A 27953-nucleotide genomic window follows, 5' to 3' on the forward strand; every position below is an offset into this window, starting at 1 on the left:
GTGAGACAGACGATACAGTCACCCTTGAAGGAAGAAAAACAGATTATTACATACATGATAATAGAATACACGTTAAATAAATCAAACAATGTAAGCTGCATCAGGGAACACCGAAGTACAATCTTGTTTATGTGGACACCAGACGTTTGTGGCGCATGACCATGACCACTGGAGGGCGAGGAGGTGAGGGTGGCGGTGCGACCTGATGCAGGGGGGAGGGTATGGCGGCCTGGGTCAGGAATGATGGTGTTTGTTAAAGGCGCGGAGCTGCAGAGTGGTGTGAACGATATGAGGAGGAGGAGGAGGAAGAAGAATACAAAGGAATACAAAGGAAGACGAACAGCAACAAACTCTGAGGTCCTTACTGGGCTGTTTGTTGAGACCATTTACCAGTGATAGAGACAGGACAGCAAAGAGGAGGAATAGGAGGAGGAGGAGGAGGGTCAGAGTGTCATGTTTATTGCAGCACCAACACCTCCACGCTTCAGTGACGTGTTGTAGCGCCCAGCAATAACACCAGCACGACAGAGGCTCCCAGACCTGCCCCGCGATCTCATAACAAACATGAAACCTTTCCTGCCTTCAAAATAAAGCAAATATGAACACCAATCAGAACCAAAAGTCCCTTACAAACCCAGGTACGTACAACTCGAATATTTAAATAGAACATGAAACGAGAAACCTTCCTCCCTTCCTCCTTCTCTCCTTCATTCCTTCCTTCCTTCCTTCGCCACCCTGGTTATCCTTCCTGACCTCTCCTTCACCATTTCATATTCCATTTTCATCCACTTCCCTTCCTTGTCACCCTCTCTCACGTATCTCAACGCACCATTTTCCTCTTCTTCCTCCTCTTCCTCCTCCTCCTTCTGCTACCACAACACCAAGCGGAAGACCGACCAGGTGAGGACAACAGGAAAATTATGCACGAAGGCGCCAGGTCGTACTTATGAACTTGGTGAGCTGAGCCTAATGTCGGTAGCGGTGGACGGAAACGAGGCTCTCAAATGTTTGGCAAATACGGTGAAACTGGAGGGATTGTGAGGATGGAGAGAGAGAGAGAGAGAGAGAGAGAGAGAGAGAGAGAGAGAGAGAGAGAGAGAGAGAGAGAGAGAGAGAGAGAGAGAGAGAGAGAGAGAGAGAGAGAGAGAGAGAGAGAGAGAGAGAGAGAGAGAGAGAGAGAGAGCAAGTAACACTCACCACTAACTTACAGCCACACTCCTACACCACCACCACCACCATTAATTTCTTCGCTTATGTCACCTCCACTACAGAACACTCCTCCTCCTCCTCCTCCTCCTCCTCCTCCTCCTCCTCCTCCTCCTCCTCCTCCTCCTCCTCCTCCTCCTCCTCCTCCTCCTCCTCCTCCACATTCTCCCACTACTTAAATGACCTCCTCTATCATCATCATTATTGCATTCCCTTCACCATTACTCCTCCTCCTCCTCTTCCTCCTCCTCCTCCTCCTCCTCCTCCTCCTCCTCCTCCTCCTCCTCCTCCTCCTCCTCCTCCTTCATCACCACTGACCTTCCCTATGTCTCTAGCAGCACCATCACCAGGTACAATGCACCATCACCCTCCATCACCACTATTCACTCCTACCTCATGTATCCACCACTACCATCACCACATCCATCACACAACAACCACTGCTCCCTTCCCTGACCCTTCTTCCGCTCCTCGGCCGCCCCTTCATCTTCAGACATCACTCCTTGCCACTGCCCACTCCTTGCCACTTTTATCCTTGCTCTCCACCACCCGCCGCCTCTCCCTGCACCACCAGTACCTTCCACACTACATACTGATTGCCCTTTCTGACAGCCGGGCGCTACAATTTGTCTCGTTATGATGGTGCGGCCCAACACAGTGTTCAAGGGGAAGAGTTATAGCTTCCTCAAGTATATTGCTGAAAGTTGGCGTGGTCTTGTAATGGGTAATGAAAGGAGCAAGGATTTTTAACCCTTCGATACTGGGACGGCATTTTTACCTTTAGTTTTGGGTATGATTAGACGATTTTTTTTTTATATTAAGAAGAGTCTATGGAGGTCAGAAGATTATTGGCCAGACTCTTCACTATTTCCATCCCCGCATAAGTTTTTGAAGCTGTATAAAATCACCGAAGGGTAAGCAGAATGAATATGAAAACGCGTCATGGTACTGGAGGGGTTACGCATGTGAAGGCTGTATAGGGCTGTTTGGATACTCAGGGAAACGCTTCTTCTGTGTCATCATTACTTTCTTATGAGTTTTCTTATTTTTTTTTTTCCTACCGCATGGCTTCAAGACTTCGCAGGATGACCATTTCTCATTAGTTTCAAGACGAGCGCTGCCTCTCCTCAGTTACGTGCCGCACCACCAGAGAGAGAGAGAGAGAGAGAGAGAGAGAGAGAGAGAGAGAGAGAGAGAGAGAGAGAGAGAGAGAGAGAGAGAGAGAGAGAGAGAGAGAGAGAGAGAGAGAGAGAGAGAGAGCAAACGTTACACTACTGGAATCTCACAAGCAGCTTCCGATCTCAATTTTACAGCACCGAACCAGGAACCCCACCGCCCACTCGGCAGGCGAGGCACGTGGAGATAAAGCCTGTGGGGATGCAGGCAAGCAAACAAACAAGCAGGCACACACACACACACACACACACACACACACACACACACACACACACACACACACACACACACACAACGGTGAAAAAAAAAATCTACAAAATGTCTATTATTTTCTCTATTTATTTTTTTTGTGGTGTATTTCAGACTAAGTTTCCCATTCTAGTAGTAAGACAATCACTATTCACTCCCTAACACGAGTACTACACCACGCACGCACACTCATACCCTGCAAGGAACACCCAAACACACACACACACACACACAAACAGCAGCGAGCGGCAACGTAACGAGAGGCGCACGCGAGGCTGAGGTGTGGTCCGCGGCGCACTTTTAATTCCACTAACACCTGCAGACTCTCGCATGTTACCTTACTACACAAAAGCATGCCATCCCTACCATCCCTCTTCCCTGCGCCTCACGTCACGCTGCCACCACTAGTAATATTTTCTTTCTATTTTTGTTTTATGTAAGAGGGGAGGACTGGCCAAGGGCAACGAAAATGTAAAGAAAAAAGGCCCATTCAGTTGCCAGTCTCCCAATAGAGCCGATAGATTAAATACACCAATAGAATACGATACACGTTAGTCCAAGTCGTGATGTGGGGGAATTTATGTTACTACACGCTTCATAGTTTATATTTTTGAGTTAAGGAAATAAAGTCTAACCTAACCTTGGCTAGATTAGGTTACATGCTTTGAGATGGCCGTTCCTCCTCAATCTCCGCTGAGTTTCGTCACTATGGTCAAGTGGCGAAAGGATATAAGAGAGGCATAGTGTTCTTCATGTAGGGGAGGCACTGGTCTCAGGCACCAAAAGAACGACAAGGAAAATGCCCGCTGATGTAAAAGTCCATAACGAAAAGTAAAAATTAAAAAGGAACCATACAAATTTGTCGATAAACGTGAAGCGTATCTGAAGCGTAAGTGAAGCGTAAGTAAAGCGTAAGTAAAGCGTATGTAAAGCGTATGTGAAGCGTATAATACTCATACTCCATACATATAGACGGAAAAGGTCCTTGTGGAAAAGTATCAGCAGAGGGGAAAGGGAAGAAAAAACTGGCGGAGACGACTTTAAATGGCTAAGGGGGAAAAAAAAGGTGGGAGGGGAGCAGGGATGGCTGGAATCTACAGCTACTTACGGCAGACGGTCAGTACTTAGAACCAGCTGGAGGACACTGCCACGTCTGCACGCTGGAGAAGTGAAGGACGTCGCGGAGATTGTGAACTGTCTTTACCATGTGTGTGTGTGTGTGTGTGTGTGTGTGTGTGTGTGTGTGTGTGTGTGTGTGTGTGTGTGTGTGTGTGTGTGTGTCCGCTGCACCTGACTGCGCCACCCAACACAAGGGCCAACTCAACACACAAATTATCGACGCCTGTGCCAGAAGTCCGCCGGAAGTTCTACAATGCGTCCGTATAAGGCAGGGAAGGGAGGCGGAGGAAGTTGGATGGACACACTCTAATACATCGGCTCCAGTTTTTTTTCTTTTTTTATTTATACCATGTGGGCTTTTCACGGGAATTTATGGGCTAAAGGAGGTACTTTTTTAGGGTACCTCCTATCTCAAAGCCCACCCGCTAGGAAACCATTGTCCCGAGTGAGGAAGCCCAGCCTACACTCGGACCGTGGACAGGATTCGAATCCGTGCGCTTGGTTCCACTGTACCACAGCGGCCACGTTCTCGCACTCTTTACCCTTTCCTACTATGATAATTACTCAGGTTCTCACGGCTTCAGTTTCCGCTTGATAATGTTTTTACTGCTATTTGTCACATTTTCCCTTAACCGCTTCAGTAATGGGACATATTTTCACCTTGAGATTTGTATACGATTAGACCATTTTATTGACATTAGAAAAGGTTTATGGAGGTCAGAAGATTAATGGCCACAGTCTTCACTATTTTAATCCCCCACATGAGTTTGTGAAGCTGTGTAAAATCACCAAATATTAAGCAGAATGAATGTGGAAACGCGTCATGGTACTGAAGGGGTTAATTAATACTCGCCCGACGTCTGTTCTTGTTCTACAGCCACCTAAAGGCATTAAACTGGCTTGAAATTGTAAAAAGACTATTATATTATCCCCTTACTCTGAAGCTGTGTAAAATCACCAAATATTAAGCAGAATGATTTATGGAAACGCGTCATGGTACTCAAGGGTTAATTAATACTCCCCCGACGTCTCATCTTGTTCTACAGCCACCTAAAGGCATTAAACTGGCTTGAAATTGCCAAAAAGACTATTATTTTAACCCTTACTCTCTTGTAAATAAAAGTCGTCACACATTACCCACAGAGCAGTGAAATAAACTATCTTCCACCTCAGCATATTCAAACTCGCATTCTTTAGCACTTTCTTCGTCGTGAGTATCTTTATAGAGCACAGAGATGAGAGAGTCGCACTTTTATTGATGTTTTCTTTAGTGATTATAAAGAATTCTTACTGAACCATCACTGTAATCATGTAAACCTCCTTGAAAACTATCGCCAGTGTTAGGAGGGCTTGTTAGATTAGTGAAGAGGAGAAGGGAGCACGTGTAACACCTTCAGTACCATGACGTGTATCCATATTCATTCTGCTTACTATTAGGCGATTTTATACAGCTTTAGAAACTCATGTAAGGATTGAAATAGTGAAAACTGTGGACCATCAATCTTCTAACCTCTATAGATCCTTCCTAATGTCAATAAAACCTTCTAATCGTACCCACAACTCATGGTAAAAAAGCGTCCCAGTACTAAAGCAGTTAAACACTCTTCTCTCATAAGGAGTTTTTTTATAAGGCATAGAGGTGAAGAGTTACATTCTTATTGGTGTTCAGTAATTATAAGGAACTGAACTGCAATCATGTAAACCTCCTTGAAAAACATCCTTACTGTTAGGAGAGCTTGCTAGAATAGAGAGGAGGAGGAGGAGGAGGAGGAACAAGAATAGGAAGATGAGGAGGAGGAGGAGGAGAAAAAGGAAAAAAGGAAGAGAAGCAGAAGGAGGAGGAGAATAACAACAACGATGACAACTACAGCGATAACAAAAACCAAAGAACGAGGAGGACGAAGAAAACGGAGATAAAAAAGAGAAAAAGAAAAGCGGAATTAGAGACGGGAGGAGGTGGCGGCGGGGGCGTTGTAGGAGGCGGTGGCGGAGGAGGCGGTGAAGGGGTTGTCTGCGCTGCATTAGGGCGGCCTCGTCAGTAGCTGTTAGTTCGTTCATTGGCCTCATTGGTGCCAGCGCCGGGCCTCGTTACACTCATCTTGCCAGGGACATCGTCGGGAGCTTCACTAGTATCCTTCAGTCCTCCTTCATTAGTCCCCTGTCCATACCACACACTCTCCTCCTCCTCCTCCTCCTCCTCCTCCTCCTCCTCTTCCTCTTCATCCTTCTTCATTGTTATATGCCGCCTCTTCCTCTTTAAGTCTTCCTTCTTCCTCTTCCTCTCTCTCTTCCTTGTTTTGTATTTCCTTGTTTCTCTGGAGTCTTATTGTGTTATTCGTCTCCTCTTTCTCTTATTCCTCTTCTTTACCTCCTCATATTCCTCCTCCTCTTCTTCCTCATCTTCCTTCCTCCTCTTCCTTCTCCATCTTCTTTTCCTACCACGTTTCTATTTTTTTCCTTCGTCCTAGGCTCTCTCTCTCTCTCTCTCTCTCTCTCTCTCTCTCTCTCTCTCTCTCTCTCTCTCTCTCTCTCTCTCTCTCTCTCTCATCAGGTACACCATAACCACTTTAATCACTCTCATCAACACCTCAGTATCTGTTGCCGCGGAGAGAGAGAGAGAGAGAGAGAGAGAGAGAGAGAGAGAGAGAGAGAGAGAGAGAGAGAGAGAGAGAGAGAGAGAGCTCACTAACCCCCTCCATCGGTCACACTAATTTGGGGAATGACGCTAATGACCCATCAAACTCACACAAACACACAAACACACACACACACACACACACACACACACACACACACACACACACACACCCAACACGTGTAGCCTCGTATGCTTAACATTTCATTACTGTCACGAGGCGTTATGGGGCGATAGTTAACGAGGAAATGGTGTAAGTTTGGGGATGAAAGAGTGACGTGAGGAAGACCATAGAGAGTGGAAGGAGAGACAGAAGAGCAGGAGACAGGGCAGTACAGGTAATGAGGGTAGCAGGAGGTGGATCAAGATTGGAAGATGTGAGGAATGGAAGGGAAGCGGGAGGGGAGATGAGATAAATTTAGTAAGAGAGAGAGAGAGAGAGAGATAAAGGAAAACAGAGGTAACAGAGAGAAGTAGAGGAAGAGATAGGAAAATGAGAAATAGCAGTTAAAAATAAAAAGAATGTAAGGAGAGAGCGATCTAGTAAAGAGAGAGATGAAGGGAAAAAGGTAAAAGAGAGGAAGAGGAGATGGAGAAGAAGAGGAAGAGATAGAAAAATGAGAAATAGGAGGAGCTGAAAATTTAAGAATGTAAGGAGATGAGATAGATTCAGTAAAGAGAGAGAGATGAAGGAAAACAGATAAAAGAGAAGAGGAGATGTAGAAGAAGAGGAAGAGGTAGAAAAATGAGAAATAAGACTTGAAAATAAAAGAATGTAAGAAAATAACGGAGAGGGAGATGAGAGATTTAATAAAGAGAGATGAAGAAAAACTAGTAAAAGAGAGGAGGAGGAAGAGATGGAGAAGTAAAGAAAGAGGAAGAGGAAGAAAAAATTAAAAACACGAGTCAAAAATAAAAGAATGTAAAGACAGAGGTAAAAAAAGATTAAATAAATGAAATAATAGAGAAAGACGAAGAAAAGGAGAGACTTAAATAGACAGAGTGAAAGAGAAACAGAAAGAAAATGGGAAAATCGGTGGTGAAGGTGAAGGTGAAGGTGGTGGTGGTGGAGGTGATGGTGGTGGTGGTGGGTGGTGGTGATGGTGGTGGTGGGTGGTGGTGATGGTGGTGGAACAAGGGAATATTGAAGTGTCTCAGGGGGCGGGAAGGCCGTGCACATAATCAGCTGTGGAGGAGGAGGAGGAGGAGGAGGAGGAGGAGGAGGAGGAGGAGGAGGAGGAGGATGCGGGGATGAGTAGGAAGCTCAGCAAACTGTCCCACGCAGGCATTGAGGAGTGAGTGGCGAGGATTTGGTGCTCTCTCTCTCTCTCTCTCTCTCTCTCTCTCTCTCTCTCTCTCTCTCTCTCTCACTTTTCACTGTTCGATCCCTTCCCTGGAAACTCTTTATCAACTATTTCACTGCTATGGTTTCTTCTTACGCCTAATAGAATTCAGTACTATCTCAATGTGCCTTGCAGACTAATAGTACAATAGGTAGATAGTCAAATGGATAGGCAAAATATTTCAGCATCTCTTGTTTTAAACACTTCAGTACTGGAACATATTCTTCTCTGAGGTTTGTGTGTGATTAGACAATTTTTCTTATATTAGGAAGGATCTATGGAGGACAGAAGATTAATAGCCAGAATCTTCGCTACTTCGATCACAACATAAGTTTCTGAAGCTTTATAGAATCACCAAATAGTAACCAGAATGAATATGGAAATGCGTCATGGCACTGAAGGAGTTAACGTTGAAATTTTACTAACGGGATGAAAGATGCGTCAGTGATTGAAAGGGTTAACGAGTTGATGTTTCAGGTGCACAGCTAGGCAGGTTCCCCTTTCACCCTTTCACCAGTGACCCCGAAGTCTTAGCAGCCAGCGAGGCAATCAGAGGGTAGTGGTGATGTGAAAGAGAAGAGCGTTTTTTCCCTAACCTTTCTTCCATGCCACCTATTCACATGTTAGCTGCTTCCATTCCTTTCTCAGTCCCCTTTACCATCATGCATCAAGTCCCTTCCAATCCTAATGTCAGTCTCCTACCCGTTCCTCCTCCACACCTTCTAATTTCAGCTCTTCTCTTGCCATTTCCTACGATTTTCAGTACAGGTTCTCTTTGTTCCTCTCCCAGTTTCTTCTAGTCACTTTCCGTCCCCTTCTTGTATCTCCCAGTACCTCCGTGTCCCTCCTAGCCCCTAATATTCCTTCCCAGTTCCTCCCAGTTCCTCCCAGTGCCTCCGTGGCCCTCAAAGTCCCGTTCTAGTTCCTCACAGTTCTTTCCAGTCACTCTCAATTCTGCTTTAGTTCCTTCTTGTCCCTCCCAGTTCCTCCCAAGTCTTTTCAGTTTCTCCTAGTGTCTCCCAGTCTTGCTCTAGTTCCTCCCAGTTTTTTTCCAGTCACTCCCAGTCCTGCCCAGTTCCTTCCTGTCCTTCCTAGTTTCTTCCTGTCCTTCCTAGTTCCTTGTTGTCCCTTCCAGTCTCTCTCAGTTCTTCCCAGTTCCTCTTTATTAAGTCCCGGTTTTTTCCCATTTCCTCTCAGTACATCCCAGTCTCTCCCAGTTCTTTCCAGCGCCTTCAAGTACCTCAGTGTCCCTCCCAATCCTTCCCAGTCCCTCCCATTTCCAGCCATGAGCGCAGTATCGATAACGAAGACACCACCAGCAGGGTACCACCACCAGCACACCTGCACTGCGTATTCTTGGTGTGATCTAATTAAACTTTCAGGTAAAAATCACGTCAGCTCTTTGTTCTCGTAGCAGGAATGATGGTAACACGATAGCCGAGCACCGTGTTCCCGTCACCTGTTGCCCGCGCGCTAATGTCATCGTGATATCGTGAAGGAATGTTTATGAGCCATGTAACACGCGTATATTTCACACCTGAGCTCCTTTCGTGTGGAGTTTACGATTGGCCGTGCTTGTCTCGGTGATATGACGTCAGTTTAGATTAGGAAAAAGTACAGTGTGATTCTAATTTATGCCTGTGCTTCGTTAGTTTTAGCAGAGCATTGGTGAGGACTCTCTTGCCTTCAGAACAGTTGACTCTTCTCTTTTTATACTTTGTGAAATAATATTAAAGGCATCGTTAAGAATTCCGTAGTGTGTATGTGTGTGTGTGTGTGTGTGTGTGTGTGTGTGTGTGTGTGTGTGTGTTTGTGTGGCTCTCTCTCTCTCTCTCTCTCTCTCTCTCTCTCTCTCTCTCTCTCTCTCTCTCTCTCTCTCTCTCTCTCTCGTGTGTGTGTGTGTGTGTGTGTGTGTGTGTGTGTGTGTGTGTGTGTGTGTGTGTGTGTGTGTGTGTGTGTGTGTGTGTGTGTGTGTGTGTGTGTGTGTGTGTGTGTGTAAGTGTGTAAACAGGTTCGGTTCGGTTCAGTTTAACTCAGTTCAGTTCGGCGTGCGTTTACTTCGGTTTACGTTATGTTCTGTTCCTTGTGCGTTCAGTTGAGAGTCCGTTCACTTCAGCAGCAGTTTGGCCTTTAAGTTGGCACAGTCCGGTTTGTTCCTTCTCACGACCTGATTCACCTGTTTATTTTATTTTTTTTTTCTTTCTTTTTCCTCTATTTTGATCATGCAAGTTAATCCTTTCAGTACTGGGACACGTTTTCACTCCGAGATTTGTGACGATTAGACCATTTTATTAACTATAGCAGAAGTCAGAGGATTAATGGCCACAGTCTTCACTATTTTGATCCCCACATAAGTTTCCGAAGCTGTAAAAAATCACCAGAATGAATATGGAAACGCGCCATGGTACTGAAGGGGTTAAACTATTGCAGCTAATTGACTATTTTTTTTCTATTTTCTCACTAATTGATTCTTTTGTTACATTTTCCTCTCTTTCTTCTTTTTTCCCTGGATGTCAAAATCTATGTATCACAACTCACTGTCTATTTTCACACCTTTGTTATTACCGTATTTAAAAGGAATTAGATACCTTTTATATTGCCGATTTGCTACCTCGTTTATATTTCATCCACCGTATATACATTGAAGCAGTTTCCATCGTCTTCTTTTAAACTATTTCTCTTTGTATCGCTGTGTAGGTTGTCACGTCTTCATCTGTCTTCTATCACTTATACATTAAGTCTATCGTGTTCATTATATCCTACCTGGTATCTTGATTCCAGTTATGCAGTGCGGGTTTGTCTTTCTCGAACGTGCAATAGGTCCCTTTCAAATTTTCACAGGTGGCGTCTGTTTTCTGCAGTCATCCATCAGTGGCTAAGTATAGAAAACGAAGCATTCATAGCCGATTGTGCCCGCCAATTATTACGTTGCTAGGAAAAATATGTTGAATGCGGTGTTGTCCCGTGTAATGCGTCACTGGGAGGGAGAATATATTGGCTGCTATTACTCAAGGCAGCTCTGTGTGACGTGACGTGACGCATTGAGCAGCCCCCGCGCCAGGAAACATGTGTCTTGTCAGTAGAAGGAGTGTTAATCTCACTAAATATCAAGGCCTTGCTATCTTCATGTGTACCTGGAAGTGGTGAGAGAGAGAGAGAGAGAGAGAGAGAGAGAGAGAGAGAGAGAGAGAGAGAGAGAAATTAGTAGAGATGAGGGTTCAATTTGTCTTGCTCTACAGGATACGTGAACAAATACTCTCTCTCTCTCTCTCTCTCTCTCTCTCTCTCTCTCTCTAAAGAAGGGAGACACACTGAGGAAGAGCGAGAGAGCAAGTCTATCTGGGTAAATGATGTGGAAGGGGAGCAGGAAATTTGAAGAGGTCGTGGAGGGAAGGAAGGAAGGCAGGCAGGCAGGGAAGCAGGGAAATTAACTGTAAATGAGCTTCCCCGTAGAGGTGGAAAGAAGGTGTCTCGCGGCCGAACGCTTAACCTTCGTCTTTACCCTAAAACCAGAACAATAAATACCCTGAACCGCGTCGACTTCTCCCCCCGCGGCGACACGTGACAGGAGAGACAACAGAGTGAAGGAAAGAGAACGGGAAGAAGGCGCCAATGAAGTAATGCGCCAATGAAGATAATGCATGAAGTCAGAATCATTAGGTGTCGTTTGCATTTTAAAGTATCGTCCAGTGTTCTCTAATAATCAGTCCCTTACTTGCTGGATTTATTAGAGAGAGAGAGAGAGAGAGAGAGAGAGAGAGAGAGAGAGAGAGAGAGAGAGAGAGAGAGAGAGAGAGAGAGAGAGAGAGAGAGAGAGAGAGAGATAGCAATTGTAGTGTCAAGTCATTAGCAAACATTAACCTCTTCAGTACCATGACGCGTTTCCATATTCATTCTGCTCACTATCTGGTGATTTTACACAGCCTCAGAAACTTATATGGGTATTAAAATGGTGAAGACTGCCCATTAATCTTCTGACCTCCATAGATGCTTCCTGATGTAAATAAAATCGTCTAATCGTACCTAAAAATAGCAAAAACGTCCCAGTATTGAAGGACTTAAAAGAAGTTAAGACAAATTCATGGATTGGAATGATAGGTGGAAATAGGTAGGCTTGATTGGAATGATAGGCAGAAATAGGTAGGTTTGATTCGTAGAGGGATTTTTATCTTATTAAGTTACATTACTACACTACCTTTGTCTCACTCAGCCTTCCCTCCGAGCCTGACGTGACCCTAAGCCTAGTGTGACTCATGATACACAGTGTAAGATAAGGATGAAGGTCTGTTGTATCACCTCTCCTCGCCCCCTTTCTCTCAACACTCGTATTCTCAAACACTTCACTATTTCAAAACGGTTTACTTAAATTTACAAGAGTTTTTTTTTAACCCCTTCAGTACCATGACGCGTTTCCATATTCATTCTGCTTACCATTTGGTGATTTTAAACAGCTTCAGAAACTTATGTGGGGATTAAAATAGTGGAGACTCTAGCTTTTAATCTTCTGACCTCCATAGACCTTTTCTAATGTGAATAAAATCGTCTAATCACACCCAAAACTCAAGGTACAAAAGCGTGCCAGTAATGAAGAGATTAAGGTGTTTTTACGATTCTAGAGGAAGAGTGACAAGTTTTCTACAAAATTAACTGGAGAAACACTCTTGAAAACCCCGTTAATCATCTGTGTGGACTTGGAAAATAGCCATGGTGAGAGAGCAAAGCGTTTCTGAATACTGACCATTTTCTCTCGCCCCCCACACGACTTTCCACCCTCGTATTGTCGCCCCATCGCTCTTCCTCGCATTTTTTCCTTCCCGTGGAGCGACGTAAGGGCGGGAGCGTTTCGTTTTTCACCCTCCTCCATATCTATCACTTGGCTCGCCTCCAGTGACGTAAATACAAGACAACGTACGGTAAGAGTTACAATACTTTTTCCTCCCTCGGTCCTCAGGGTCTCATGGTCACTTGTTACTGGGAGAAATTGAGTTTAGGTTATATTTTTCTTTAACCTCTTCAATACTGGGAGATTTGTGTACGATTAGACCGTTTTATTGACACTGGGAAGGGTCTATGGAGGTCAGAAGATTAATGGCCACAGTCTTCACTATTTAAATCCCCCACGTGAGTTTCTGAAGCTCTATAAAATCATTCAAATAGTAAGCAGAATGAATATGAAAACACGTCATGGTACTGAAGGAGTTAAGGAGTTAAGGGTCCGCCGTGGTACAGTGGAACCATGCGTGCTTTGGGGTCCGAGGGGTCTCCAAGCGCACGGGTTCGAATCCTGTCCACGGTCTGAGTGTAGGTTGGGCTTCCTCACTCGGGGCAACGGTTTCCTAGCGGGTGGGTTTTGGGATAGGTGGTACCCTAAAAAGTATCCCCTTTACCCCATAAATTCCCGTGAAAAGCCCACTTGGTAAAAAAAAAAAAAAAGTAGACATTCCTGTTTTTTTTTTTTTTTATTTATTTATTTTTTACAGTATTTTTGGTTCGCATCGCTCGCTTTCCCTCTGTTTTCTAGCAAGTCGTCGTTGATGAAGGCAGGATGCGGAGAGAGTGTACTATTATTTACCTGGTGGTGTCTCATCATCTACGCGGCTAAACAGTTTTTTTCTTTTTTATGCAAGAGAGGAAGCTGGCCAAGGGTAAAAAAAAAAAAAAGATGAAAAAAGGCCCAGCTCTCTTAATGATCACATAGAGTTAACCAAAAGTCTGGGATAAATGTCTCAATGTCTTAATGCTAAGTGAACGCTATGAAAAGAGCTTACTTCTTCAGCCTGTGTTCTGAAACGCACTGCTCTCTCACCACAATTTTTCCAAGGACACAGAGATGATAAGCCGTGTTTCTAAGGGTTCTTCTCCTATAAATAACATAGCAACGTTGTTCATTTATCACTAGAACCATAAAAACGCCCTTGAAAACTTGCGTCACTTGAACTGGAGCCTTTTAAACTACTTTATTGAAATTAGGAAGAGTCTATGGAGGTCAAAAGATTAATGGCCACAGTCATCACTATTTCAATCCCCACATAAGTTTCTGAAGCTGCATAAAATCACCAAATAGTAACCAGAATGAATATGAAAACGCGTCATGGTACTCAAAGGGTTAATACTGGCTTCACCTCCCACCCTTACCTTGTACTTTGGCGGCCGCTACTCCCCTGAATCCTCATTTGGCACGAGAACCTCCATTTTAGTATACTACCTCTTTAAGATTCACACTGTGGCACTCTCGGCCCAGTTACCTCAAGCTGGAATATAGGACGGAGTGAATGGCAAGGAGACTATAGAAAGACAGCTGACACACACAAGGCGGCTTCTGACACGGGGGAAAATCAACACGCTATCCAGCAGTGGAGTGGAGCAAACTACAGTGAGGTTTTGTCCAATTAGTGTGTGAGTTAATGAGTGAGATTGTTAACCCCTTCAGTACGATGACGCGTTTTCATATTCATTCTGATTTCTATTTTGTGATTTTAAAGAGCTTGAGAAACTTACGTGGGGATTAGAATAGTGAAGACTCTCCCTATTAATCTTCTGACCTCCATAGACCCTTCCTAATCTAAATAAAGTCGTTCAATCATAACCAAAATTGATGGTGAAAATGCGTTCCAGTGTTGAAGGGGTTAATACTGCGATGAAGCACAAGACAATTCCGAAGCATAATAGACTCAAAGTGTATAAAAGGGAGACATATAAGACAACAATATAGAACAAAACTCCGGTAAACTCTGGAACTCCCTGCCTGCTTCTGTATTTCCATCTTCCTACGACTTGACTTCTTTTAACCGCTTCAGTACTGGGACACATTTTACCTTGAGTTTTGTGTACGATTAGACGATTTTATTGACATAAGGAAGGGTCTATGGAGGCCAGAAGATTAATGGCCTGAGTCTTCACTATTTGAATCCCCCACATAAGTTTCTGAAGCTAAATAAAATCACCAAATAGTAAGCAGAATGAATATGGAAACACATCATGGTACTGAAGGAGATTAAGAGGAGGTTTCAAGACATTTGTCCCAGATTTTTTACTAACTCTCTTAATCTTTTAGGGAACTGGCAATCAAGTGGGCCTTTTCTTATTATTTTTTGTTGCCCTTGGCCTGCTTCTCCTATTCCATAAAAAAATATAATAATAATAATAATAATAATAATAATAATAATAATAATAATAATAATAATAGCAATGATAATAATAACGTGTTTACTCCTAATAGCGTGTGTCCAGCAGAGTGAGGCAGCCAGTCAGTGTTTCCCTGCAGCACATGTGTTAAGGGGCTGGGTGTGGTGCTGAGATTAACACGCCACACACTGCAAAGGCAAGAGAGAGAGAGAGAGAGAGAGAAGAGAGAGAGAGAGAGAGAGAGAGAGAGAGAGAGAGAGAGAGAGAGAGAGAGAGAGAGAGAGAGAGAGAGAGAGAGAGAGAGAGAGAGAGAGAGAGAGAGAGAGAGAGAGAGAGAGAGTAAACTGGATTGCCCTTTGTGACTCCAGTAACTTCCTCCTCCTCCTCCTCCTCCTCCTCCTCCTCCTCCTCCTCCTCCTCCTCCTCCTCCTCCTCCTCCTCCTCCTCCTCCTCTTCTCCCCTGTACAGGTAATGGAACTGAATATACATGATAGTGATGAAGCAGGAGGAAGAGGAGGAAGAGAAGGACGAGGAAGAAGAAGAGAAGCAAGAGGCATGAAGGAGGAAGAATAAGTGTCTCTCTCTCTCTCTCTCTCTCTCTCTCTCTCTCTCTCTCTCTCTCTCTCTCTCTCACCTCACTCACACCCCACCGTCACCTCTCCGTCGGTACACAAGCAAGCCTTCCCTCAATTTAATCTTGTCTGTATCTCATTCTTCTTCTCTATTACAGCCTCCATCTTCCTCTTCCTCTCCCCTCCTCTCGGTGTGTCTGCCTTCATCTGTCTCCACCCTGGTAGGAGGAGGAGGAGGAGGAGGAGGAGGAGGAGGAGGAGGAGGAGGAGGAGGAGGAGGAGGAGGAGGAGGAGGAGGAGGAGAAAGAGGAGGAGGAGCAAGCACCTCACACAATGCTTTCTAATCTCAGGCTCTCACAATGCCCAGGCCAACCCTCCACCTGAATTAGTTGAGAGAGAGAGAGAGAGAGAGAGAGAGAGAGAGAGAGAGAGAGAGAGAGAGAGAGAGAGAGAGAGAGAGAGAGAGAGAGAGAGAGAGAGAGAGAGAGAGAGAGAGAGAGAGAGAGAGAGAGAGAGAATATAGTATTTTCTCTTTTCTATACTACAAAATTAAATGCATCTGAGCATTAAACTGGCTAAAAATTGCTAAATTCAATACCAACCTCCTTTCTTTCCTGTCTTCTCGATGCTTAACCTCTTCAGTACCATGACGTGTTTTCATATTCATTCTGCTTACTATTTGGTGATTTTATACAGCTTCAGATACTTAATGTGGGGATTAAAATAGTGAAAGCTATGTGCATTAATCTTCTGCCCTCCATAAACCCTTCCTAATGTAAATAAAATCGTTTAATCATACCCAAAACTCGTAGTAAAAATTCGTCCCAATACTGAGGAGGTTAAGATTTCGTTGTTTTTATTATTGTGAAAGGACTAAATCTTCACTATGCACATCCAAGTATGACATTTAACACTACTGGTGGCACTCGCACGTCAAGACCCCCACACACACAAACAAATGAGTGGAGAGCTTTGATTTTACTCTGGTTTTGCTCCTAATCTTGTCCTTTTCCTCTTCCTTCCTCGTCTTCCCAGTGGACATGAAGGACCGGAATCTTTAAAGCATATCTTTGAACTCATCACAACTCACTCAAGGGAAATATCGGAAAGATACTAATAAGAGACAAGAAACGAGAGAGAGAGAGAGAGAGAGAGAGAGAGAGAGAGAGAGAGAGAGAGAGAGAGAGAGAGAGAGAGAGAGAGAGAGAGAGAGAGAGAGAGAGAGAGAGAGAGAGAGAGAGAGAGAGAGAGAGAGAGAGAGAGAAAGAAAGAAAGAAAGAAAGAAAGAAAGAAAGAAAGAAAGAAAGAAAGAAAGAAAGAAAGAAAGAAAAAAGAAGAAGAAGAAGGAAGGAAGGAAGGAAGGAAGAAGAGAGAGAGAGAGAGAGAGAGAGAGAGAGAGAGAGAGAGAGAGAGAGAGAGAGAGAGAGAGAGAGAGAGAGAGAAAGGCCTCAGAGGGAGTAGGGCAGCCGAGCCTTTATACATCAGTCTAATTGGATCGCTTCCTCTCGCCTAACAACACTCGGCTTATCGCTCCTACCCATGAATAAATTTTGCCTCCCTTCACTTGGAACCCAGACGAGCTTTACGACAAAGGAGAAAAGTAGAGAGCTAAGTGCAGCACGCGAGTTGGCTTATGAAGAGGACGTGAGGAGGAGGCATCACGTGACTGAATGGTTGAAAGTGAATTAGGTAAACTGGAAAGCTAGAGAAGATTGATTCATATGCTTGGATTGAAATCGAGAAGAGGAGAATGAAAGAGAAATTGATAGTGATTAGTTAAAGAAAATAATAACAAAAATACTTCTTTATCATCTTTGGAATCTCCTAATTATCTTCTTTTCAGCTTGTTTGTGGACCGGCGCCTCAGTGGGACATATTTTTTCAATTATTATTTTTTTTTTTTTTTTTGCCCTTGGCCGGTCTTCCATCTTGCATAAAAAAAGATACGGTGCTTAGAAAGAAAACGAGATAAAATAATGCTGCATGCGTGGTCTTTCAAAATAGCTGTGATGAGAGTAGAGCGTTTCAAAATACAGACCTCACGCCGGCATTCTGAAACGCTTTGATAAAATGTTAAATGAATGACAAATAAATGGTCAAGAAGGAATGTCTATTTCAAAGCATTCGTGTTTCAGGCCAGTATTCTGAAATGCTTTGTTCCCTCACCATCACTGCTTTCCATAGACTCCAGTTGAAGATAGTCGTGGTTTTAAGAGTATTATTATGGTTCTGGTGATAGAGTGGCAAGATTTCTGGTATATCATAAGGAGGAACTCTCTTGAAAACCCGGATAGTTGTCTTTGTGGCCTTGAAAATTATAGTGAGAGAGGAAGGCGTTAGTGGCTCAAAGGACACGCTTCCAACACACCTTGAGTCACCTTCACACAGCAACCATCCCGTTAGTGCCAGGTGGGGGAATTCCTGTACAATCGAATACGAAATAAGAAAACAAAAGTGCCTAGGATTTCCCTTGGCACTGATGGCTGCGGGAGGGAATGGCATAAGCGATGGTGATGATAGTGTCTGGCTGGATGGACTGGCTGGCTGGTGGGAGTAGCAGACACTATGGTGGTGGTGGTGATGGGGGTGGTGGTGGCAGATTGTGGAAGATTATAACTGAAGGCTATTGACGTTCATATCCCTCTCCTCCCGCCTCCCTCTCACCTCCCTTTCCCTGCGTGACGAATTCCCTTCAATCTCCCAGCGAGGCGGGACGTGGAGGGGCCTGGGAGCTGGACAAGATTGGTTAGGATGAAGAAAACAGACACTCCCTGGTAAATTAATGTAGAGAAACCTTTGCACAATTCCGATACAAGGTGAGAGATGATAAAAGTGCATGTGTGGAGAAGTAATAGATGGAGGAAGAGAAGATGGAGAAAAGAGACACTCGTAGGTAGAGAAGATAGAGAAAAAAACACACTTCTGGATAAAGTAATGAAGAGAAACTTGTGCACAATTCCGATGCAAGATGAGAGGATGGTAAAAATGCAAGCGGTAGATGGAGGAAGAGGAGTGAAAAAGTAATGGAGAATTATATAGAGAAGTAACTAAAAACGTGATACAAATTAAATATGGTAAAATAGAACAAAAATACAAAAACTTGATACATATAGTAATAATTTTATGTTCCTCTATTCAATGTCCTCTTGTTCTTCTTGTTTAGGTTATGATTAAATGATTTTTTTATGAAGTTTTATGGTTGCTCTTTTAAAATCAGTAAGCTGTGTACATAAGACCATTGTGTCTACTAATGCCCGCCCTCAAATTCAAAAGTCCTCAACTGCATACGATTATAACATTCAGTGGACTATTTTGTTAAGTTCCATGTGATCACCAGGATTCTAAGGGCTAATATCAATGGATCTTTATAATGGAGTTGTCTGTACTCTCTCTCTCTCTCTCTCTCTCTCTCTCTCTCTCTCTCTCTCTCTCTCTCTCTCTCTCTCTCTCTCTCTCTCTCTCTCTCTCTCACACACACACACACACACACACACACACATACACACACCGGTAATTACCAACGATTCTTCTGAATGAGAAATGAAAACTTAACGACCAGCAGACTAAAAATAGACCGATCCTTATACTCGAAATTATTTTTGGGGCGGAGAATACGCACGCAGATCAGAGAGAGAGAGAGAGAGAGAGAGAGAGAGAGAGAGAGAGAGAGAGAGAGAGAGAGAGAGAGAGAGAGAGAGTATCCGACTGACTTAATTACGAAACACAAATCATTCTCTAACACACACACACACACACACACACACACACACACACACACACACACACACACACACACACACATTAAGCTAAAAGTATACTAAAATGGTGCAAGCAATACCCTGAAAAGTTTATATACATCAACACGAGGAAATTCCTGATAAACACAAAGCAGAGACAGTTGGTAACACGATCGAACCAAGACGAACGCACTCTGGACTGGTAACGCTGGACAACACACTGAGCTGGCAAGAAAAGAACAAGACAACTTTATAATGAATCGAAATAGAGGGAATGATTCACTCTACCAACGACAGACTTATGCGCGCACACACACACACACACACACACACACACACACACACACACACGCTATTTAAAGGCTCAAGGCATCAAGGCAAGCTCAGTGCAGACAGCCTCATTACCAGCTCAGTTCAAACAATGCCGTAGTCGTTCCTAAGATAACAACGATACAACGACCTCGCCCCATCTGAGGTTGCTCTAATTACTGCAGGCAACCTTTACCCCTTTGAATATTGGGATCTTTACGGTTAACATACAGAGCGGTGGAAATAATTGTTTACACACACACACACACACACACACACACACACACACACACACACACACACACACACACACACACAGCTTTGTTTAACCCTTTGGCTGCTATTTCTTTTTTTATGGCGCCTGTAGGTAACTTGAAGAGTATTGGAAGCGCTGTTAAGTTTCCACCCATTAGTGGCGCAGGCAATTTTATTTATAGTGGTACCCATATTAGGGCTCATATCACCACCCAAGCGCATCTTTGGTGTAACTCTAAACTACTCGACAAATGGTAAAGTTTCAAGGCCTTACTAGGTGGGATTTGAACCTACGCGTGGACGTCTGCCCCATCCCACGCTCACCATCTCATCCACAACACTCTATCTTTCTTCAGTGACTAATCACTCTTAGACATTTTTACTTCTTCTACAACCACATCCAATCTTGAAACTGTGAAGAAATTGCAAAATCTATTCCTTTTCTCGTATATCCAATGCTTCTAGTGCTGATAATCGCTTCGTATTGCAGTAAAAAGGATGAGTGTGTGTCCAAATCAACTGTAAAATAGGTTGGTGGTTAGTAAGAATGATATTTCACTGTCTGTCAGGCTCGAAGTTAATGTGTTTCCTGAAGGAGGACTGACTGGATTTCCTTTCCCACAGACGAGGCGCGGCGGGAGTCAGAGGACGGCAGTGATCGGCGGGGGAGGAAGTCGAAAAAATACCAAGAGGAGGAAGATGAGGAGCAGCAGAGCAAGAAGAAGGATGATGATGAGGATGAGTAAGTGACTTGAATGCTTCTCTAATCCTGACTTAACCTAACCTTAACTTAACCTAACCCAACCTAACCTAATGTAACGTAACCTAACCCAACCAAACCTAATTTAACCTAACCTAACCTAACCTAACCCAACCCAAACTCAACCTAACCTATTTCCTAACCTAACTTACTTAACTTGATGAGAACTATTGGTGGAAAAATAATTAAACCAGCCGGGAACTTACACTATAAAAATCAAAGTAACAAGCCATAAATAAAGTTAGAACAGTAACAAAAAGACAGTCAAGCTAGCGAGGGAGTTTCACTGAGTCACGCCAAGTCACCAAAGGGAAGAGTCAGCAACGAGTCATCACCAGTGCAACACATAGGTTAGTCTGGGTTCAGGGTCAATAGCAGTGTGGTGGACTCTGGTCAGATGTAGGGGGGCTCACTGTGAGGGTTTGCTGTAAGGCCATTATATTGAGGCTACAAACAACACAGGCGGATCCAGACCTTTGCCTGAGTAGGAATAATGAGACAGAGAGAGAGAGAGAGAGAGAGAGAGAGAGAGAGAGAGAGAGAGAGAGAGAGAGAGAGAGAGAGAGAGAGAGAGAGAGAGAGAGAGAGAGAGAGAGAGAGAGAGAGAGAGAGAGAGAGAGAGAGAGAGAGAGAGAGAGAGAGAGTGAGAGTGTACTTATATGTGTGTGTGTGTGTGTGTGTGTGTGTGTGTGTGTGTGTGTGTGTGTGTGTGTGTGTGTGTGTGTGTGTGTGTGTGTGTGTGTGTGTGTGTGTGTGTGTGTGTGTCCCTGAGAGGCACGAGAGGGTCATTTTGATAGAGTGGCAGACAACAGGAAGCTGAGAAGAAGTGGGAGGAAGATGAAAGAGACTGAAGGAAGATAAGGACGAAGACTCTTGGCAGGCGTCACTAGATCGACATCACAGCTTTTCTCTCTCTTTCCCAGCGAGATGCTCAACCCGTTGGTGTACAGAGAGTCCCGGCCTGGGCGCCCTATGCGGGGTGGAATGATGCGCCGCGCCTACACGCCCGACCGAGACGCCCTCAACCGCTCCTCCGCCTCCACCTCCCATCGCTACCGCTCCCACTCCCAGCCCCCGGAGATCAACCACAACAACCTCGCCAGACGTCACCGCAAGAAGAAGTAGCAGCCGTACACAGCCCACACACCCTTCCGCTGCCTTTTCCTTTGTCTCTTTGGCGTTGTCTTACTTCCCGAGGGCGGCCTTGTGACACCACGGGTTTCTTTTTGCCTTGCGAGCCATTTTGTGGTGTTTTTTCAACCGCGTGCTGTCTGCCTTTGTAAGCCCTGCCTATTGATTATTTCTTCGCTTTGTGCCTCTTCTCTCCCACCTTCATTTCTTGCCTCTTATTCCCCATCTTTCTCCTCCTCCTCCTTCTCTTCCTGCTTCTCCTCCTCCTGTTCCTCTTCCTCCTCTCCTGCTTACTGTCGTTCTTCAAGAAGTCTTCACCCTCTTTGTGTATCTTTCTCTGGGTCAGTAACAGACCTTATTCCATACACACATGCACATTCCAGGAACTATGAAACTACAAACGCAAGAGACTTCGCTACTTTTTTCGCTGTTTATCTTGGAACTCCTACCAATCAGTATTATAACTAAAATCATTGTAAAGGTTCATGAACGCGTCTGTAAGTGCTATATTGGCAGCGAGAGGGAGAGAAAGCGACAGAGAAGAAACGGACAACAGGAAACGCGAGATTTTGGTGTTTTTTCTTTCTTTTCTTAAGGTTACTTGCACGTCTCTTGATTGTTGACGCCAGTTGTTTATTATGATTTTATTGCCATTGAATATGCCTGTCTAATGTGCCCCTATTTGTACCATAGCGTAATGAGCCTCGCCAGTTCAGTCTTCACTACACGTGTATACACATCAACGATCCGGTGTTCGCTGTGCTGAGGTTACAAAGCCTAAACGTACGTGAGCAACACCTGGAGCTGCGCCGCGAGGGAAATATATGTTACTTTTGATATATGCACATCATAATCGTATTTATATGATGAAATTGTTGCGTAGACAGGCCAGGAATAAGGAAGACACCGTTTGGCTGCTGAGGGCGCGGCGTCCTCCTTGGCTCCAGAGGTGATGCGCGTCTCAGTGGCTCGGAAGCAAAATATGATATAAGATCTATGATGCAGCACTTTCCCACCCATTTGAAAGCTATTGAATGTTCTTCAATACTCCGTTATAAAGTAATATTATCTTACACATAAATAACTTTCCACAACGAAGATTTCCTGAAAGCACGAAGGCAGCTGAGAAATATTTTTGTCTATATTGAAGGGCGAGTGAGTCTCAACTGACACAGAGTTACTTCCTGATGGTTCTTTTCGCTGGCTTACTGAAATAATCGGTTCATTCGTTAAGAAGATCAGACAGCTTATCATCTAAATTTCACCTCAAAGACTCACCGCCCGCACTTCCACGAACCTTCCCCCACACCTGCCCTGCCAACCCCTCACGTATACACACACACACACACACACACACACACACACACACACACACACACACACACACACACACACACACACACACACACACACACACACACACACACACACACACACACACACAGGGGCAGCACGGCGGGCAAGGGGGGGCGGCGCTCCACGATCTACACGGACACGCCGAGAAGGCTTCTCACTTATGACCAAATAATAAACTTTGCATTTTCTGCGATACCTTTAGTTCAGCGCTAAGTATTTTAGGTGAAATGTGCAAATGAGGACCTATATTCCAATGTGTGTTTAAGTGAGGTATGTTTATACGAAGGATAAACTACAAGTCACTTACTCAATGGTTGATCTCGCCCGTTCACGAGCTCGGCGCCGTGTCCGCCTCTCACCGTCCAGCGCGAGGAGTGTTTATATGTGCATGAACTACACCCGTGGCTGGCGAGGACGCACCTCTTGTTTACCACACCCACGCCATCAGGGCTACACCAATCTGGCCTTTGGTTTGTTGCAACGAAGTGTTCCGCTTCAACGATTTTCACTCCACCGTCAGCCTGGCCCGGCGCCGCTTTGCCTCACAGCGAGCCGCCCGTGGGCAGTAAACAAGGCAACACGTGTCCACGCCAGCACGCGGCAGGTGTGACGTCAGCAGGAACTCCATGCCTTTGGTAGTGTTTCTACGAGGTTATTTTAATACTCGCGGTAATGATGACAAAGACTAACTAACCTTCGGAAAACACATCCTCAAGCAGGAACTCGTTGGTTTCATCCCATTCGTCTCGTTAATTCCGTAGTAGCCACGTAGGTCGCACTTCCGGTATGTTGATGTTTGTGAGTAGAAACACACTCGGGGCGAGGGGCTGCTGCCGGGGGGTCGAGGGGGGACGGCGCCCCGCCACCGCGGCACATCAGCCTAATGAAAGGTGGTGGTGAGCGGAGATGCATGTGGCCGCCGCGCCCTCCCCGCCCCGCCCGGTCCCCGCGCCCCGAGGACCACACGGTAGGTTGCAAGTCGTATCGTGATCCCATAGAAGTAGAAGGTCGTTTATGCAGACTTTTAATACATAACCTTTCAGACCGGTGAAACACTACTCATTGTTATATCAAGCAAAGAGTTTATAAATATACCTATATACCAAGAGTTGACTTTGTTCTGTTATCGATATAAGACATACTGGTGTTTCCTTTTCCAAGATTCTGGACACCCGAATCACATACACATATAATTGTCCTGACTGAAACATAGCCAGCAGGTGAGGGGGCAGCCCTGAGGGTCAGGGCGAGCCACGACTCGTCACGCTGGGCTCAATATGTAATCCTCAGCATCCTCAGCATGGGACTAACTCACTGGTGCCTCCTCCTCTGAGTCAGCCACGCTCTTCCCTCACCTGTGCTTCCCGACGGGTGCACGCAGGTGGACCTTCCTCCCAGCCACCGCACCTCTGAGGAAGGATCTAGTGGACCAATTATATTTAAAGTAAAATTGTCACGCCTGCTTGTGTGGCTGTGACTCTGAGGGAGACTCGTGGGCAGAGTGGCGGCGGGTGTCAGCTATCCAGGGAGGGGAGGCTACACCCGGGCGTGGCTGGGCTGGCTTTGGGGACGGAGAGGGACGAAATGAAGGAAAAAACATGTTCACTTGATACAGGGGAAATTTATGTAGAAGCACCGTGGCTGACATGATGACACTGACATCACACATGTATCTTTGTCATACACACACACACACACACACACACACACACACACACACAGATCCACCTCTCGCAGTAAGCAGTAAGCTCAGCCCAGACAAGCCAAGCTCAGTAGCGTTACGCCACCCATGAAAACCTTCCCCAGAGATCACAGCCTCAGCCTCCCTCCCACCCACCCTACCTCGCTCCCTCCCTCCATCTATCCTGCACCAAACCACTCCACTCACTAGCTGCTCAACTTACTAACATTTCTGCCAACATAAACACACACACACACACACACACACACACACACACACACACACACACGCAGGAGAGTCTCACTATGGTATATCAAGTGTTTGGTTTGTGCTCGGCGTGTGATGTTTGTGCTTCATTAAGGCCTCCCTGGCGTGTGTGGATAGTGAGTGACTCGCTTCCCCTAGCTGTGTCTCCGATCACACGGACACACGGACACATGGACGCAGTATCCCACGCGGCCTCACACTCTATTGATCATGTAAAAATAACCCTCGGCGACCTGGTTTTAATCCGACACATAGATATTTTTCGAGCTAGGTAAATGAAGCAGTTGAAATAATAATAATAATAATAATAATAATAATAATAATAATAATAATAATAATAATAATAATAATGATGATGATAACACTCCTGCATTTTTTTTCCACTTGACATTCGTTCGTTTGTGTAAACTTTCAATTACCACAAAAATATAAAATCACATTAAACGAAACACTGAAAGTTACGAATCACATTATCTGGAGCAGCAAAGTGGTCCTCCTCTTCCTCTTCCTCCTCCTCCTCCCGGAGCACGGCGGTACAAGCTTTCTATTGGTAGCTTGCCGCGTGCCTCTCTGCCGCCTTGCCCGACCGTTTTGTCACGTTCATTCTGTACCATAATAAATCATGACCTTGATCACCGTGCTGTTATTACCCTCTTGTCACGGTCGCGCGGTGGCTGTGAAGGGAACCAGGGATGACTGTGCAGTGATGGTGGTGTATTGTGTGCTGGTGTGGTGACTGTGCTATGGACGGTGATGTGTGTTGTGTGCTGTGTGGTGACTCTTACTAGTATCTTCAGCACTACTGCAGGGTAAGGAGACTCGTTGGGGTAAGGTACGTAGGTGTATTCTGCAGGGACCAGTCAGGTGAGGGGAAGTACAACGGAACGCAGGACTGGCTAGCTATATAGTAGCTGGACGCTGGTCCTCTCTCTCTGTGTTTTCCCGGGCTGCCCGAGGCGGGCGAGGGTAACACTACCTAGTTGCCAAGTACTGCTTTTATTACCCTAGCAACAATAGGATACGATGACTTACATACCGCTTACGATAATGCATTTTACATATACATACAGTGACTGAGCTACGGGCGGTGGTGTGTTGTGTGTTGGTGTGTGGTGACTATGAGCTATGAGAGGTGGTGTTTTGTGTGCTGGTGTGTGGTGACTGAGCTATGAGAGGTGGTGTATCGTGTGCTAGTGTGTGGTGACTATGAGCTATGAGTGGTGATGTGGTGTGGTTGTGCTGGTGAGGTGATGGGGTGGCACTGTGTTAAGTATAATGCAGCCTTACCAACGCACTATATAACACTGCAAGGGAATCTCGAAAAATTTAGATACAAACGAAAGGGAAAAGAGTACGTAAGCGAGGGATGTGAAAGAGAGTCGGAAAGGTGGATAACAAAACAAAAAAAAAACATTTGGAATACAGAAAGATATTAAGACGAACCCCGGTGGACACAATTCCCACAAAAGGTGAGTGGGGGAGACTGGCGCTGCACTGTGTCTTGAAGGAAACTCACAAAAAAAAACTATGAATTATTGCTCGCATTTACACGAACTGTTCTCGAGAGTATAAGACAGAAGTTACCAGCAAAACTTTTTCATTTCATTACGTTCTTGAAGTACCCTGGTGGCGATTGTACCAAGGTGAGGCAGAGATGGATGAAGCGGCATATGAAGGCTACATCCACGCCAAACACTTTGTAGATCAATGATAAGTAAAGGAAAATTAAAACCCAATCCAAAATCTGCATCGCATCCCGCAGTAAATGTGGAAATGCCAGCTGGTTGTGTGTTATGGCGCTGTAACACAAAACCACCATATGCATTGATAGGCAAGCACACAAATACACGTGTTTACGCAAATACAAACACAGGTGCATGCATACATACATACATGCATATATTCGTGCACACATCAGATATAAAACAGACATATCGACTGACAGACGTACTACAAATAAACAAACACAGATAGATGGATATAGATATTCGCGGATATACGTCGAAACAATATTGAAAACAACAGCTGCAGCGGCAAAAATGTTCACTGCAGCACCACCACCACCACCACCACCACTAACTTTTGCTGGAATCGAAAAAAAAAAAAAGGAAAACTGATGGAAACACACACACACACACACACACAGAGAGCCTATAGTCAGACGGACCCATAAGCTTCCAGTACAATTATATCTTCTTCTATATATATACCCAATTCTCACCAAGATTTTTTTTATTCCCTTTTATTATTTTCACTCTTCCCGCTGGACTAACAATAAAAACCTTACTGAAATAAACCCTTGTCCGGGATGCGAATATTTCAAAGTTGCCGCAAATTTTCTCGACACACGGCCAACATTATCCTTTGTCCCCATCAATAAAAGAATAAATGAACCAAATCTTTCCCCGGTCCGGCAGAAAAGATTCCCTGTGTCGGAGTGGCGCGGGAGAAGGAGATGGCAGCGAGGAGGGACGGGAACAGACTTAGTGGGGACCTGGATTCCCTTTTGTGTGAAGAGTTGTGGGTCTGAGAGAGAGAGAGAGAGAGAGAGAGAGAGAGAGAGAGAGAGAGAGAGAGAGAGAGAGAGAGAGAGAGTCCTCATCGTACCCGTCCAAAAAAAATGAGACACCTAACTTTCTTCTTCTTTCGCAATAAAAATATTTAAAATCATCCTCTCTCTCTCTCTCTCTCTCTCTCTCTCTCTCTCTCTCTCTCTCTCTCTCCTGTCCATGATAAAGTTCTCTTCGTCTCCGTCTGCGAGAGTTGATGAGAAGCTTAAATTTCTCCTACTTTTATCACAAGAATGAATCCTTTTTAATGACCAATGTGGTGCTATTATTGCATCTATTAACCCCTTACAGTACCTGGACACATTTTTACCTTGAGATTTGTTTACGATTAAACCATTTTATTGACATTAGAAAGCGCATATGGAGGTCAGAAGATTAATGGCCACAGTCTTCACTATTTCAATCCCCCACATAAGTTTGTGAAGTTATCCAAAAATCATCAAATAGTAATCAGAATGAATA

The 27953-nt window shown here is 44.7% G+C and overlaps 1 pseudogene; it reads left to right on the plus strand.

Moving 5' to 3' along the window:
* LOC123503728 overlaps positions 1-25547 on the plus strand; it is a 96175-nt pseudogene extending 70628 nt beyond the window's left edge.
* Positions 25548-27953: the final 2406 nt, after the last annotated feature.

The sequence above is a fragment of the Portunus trituberculatus genome, chromosome 14, assembly GCF_017591435.1.
Source record: "Portunus trituberculatus isolate SZX2019 chromosome 14, ASM1759143v1, whole genome shotgun sequence".
Lineage (NCBI taxonomy): Eukaryota > Metazoa > Arthropoda > Malacostraca > Decapoda > Portunidae > Portunus > Portunus trituberculatus.